At 49.1% G+C, this 778-nt stretch overlaps 1 protein-coding gene across 1 annotated transcript in view; it reads left to right on the forward strand.

The window, feature by feature from the left end:
• Positions 1 to 778, forward strand: part of VOLCADRAFT_67793 (uncharacterized protein) — a gene marked incomplete at both ends in the record, with an annotated part of 31,352 nt that overhangs the window by 1,600 nt on the left and 28,974 nt on the right. The gene's annotated exons all lie outside the window — the stretch shown is intronic.

Below are 778 nucleotides of genomic sequence, written 5' to 3' on the forward strand. Positions count from 1 at the left end.
CCCAGTAATCGGTAACCGATGTCGGTAACCTGGCATGAGGAAAAATGCATTTCTGATTGCAACCAGTTTCTTTGTGACAATGCCCATTGTCACAAGGTTCATGCCCACGTGTCACACCCCGACAAGCTTAGGAGGTTAAGGCAATGTGAATGCCGGGTGACAGGGGTGACAGTCTTGTGCAGGCACATTTGGAGACTAGTTTACACTGAGATTGGGGTGATGTTGGATTAGAATACTTGCAGTTCATGAAATTGAGGAAATGTGTTGCATACCCAACGGCATACTCCAGGCCGGTTCCGGCCCGGTTCCGACCTAACGGGTCCAGTTAACGAGATGGGTAACCGGTCGGTAGGATTACCGGGCGAACCGTTATCCGTTAACCGTCCCAAGTAATCGGTAACCGATGTCGGTAACCTGGCATGAGCAAAAATGCATTTCTGATTGCAACCAGTTTCTTTGTGACAATGCCCATTGTCACAAGGTTCATGCCCACGTGTCACACCCCGACAAGCTTGAGGAGGTTACGGCAATGTGAATGCCGGGTGACAGGGGTGACAGTCTTGTGCAGGCACATTTGGAGACTAGTTTACACTGAGATTGGGGTGATGTTGGATTAGAATACTTGCAGTTCATGAAATTGAGGAAATGTGTTGCATAGGCATATCCAAACGTTTCAGAGGGACGTTGTTTCGCCCGTAACAAACTTGTTACGGGCGAAACAAACTGGATTTCCACAGTCCCACCACTCAAAGAGCTCCCCACACCATCGCAAAGTCCC

Source organism: Volvox carteri (assembly GCF_000143455.1).
Source record: "Volvox carteri f. nagariensis unplaced genomic scaffold VOLCAscaffold_68, whole genome shotgun sequence".
NCBI classification, from domain to species: Eukaryota; Viridiplantae; Chlorophyta; class Chlorophyceae; order Chlamydomonadales; family Volvocaceae; genus Volvox; species Volvox carteri.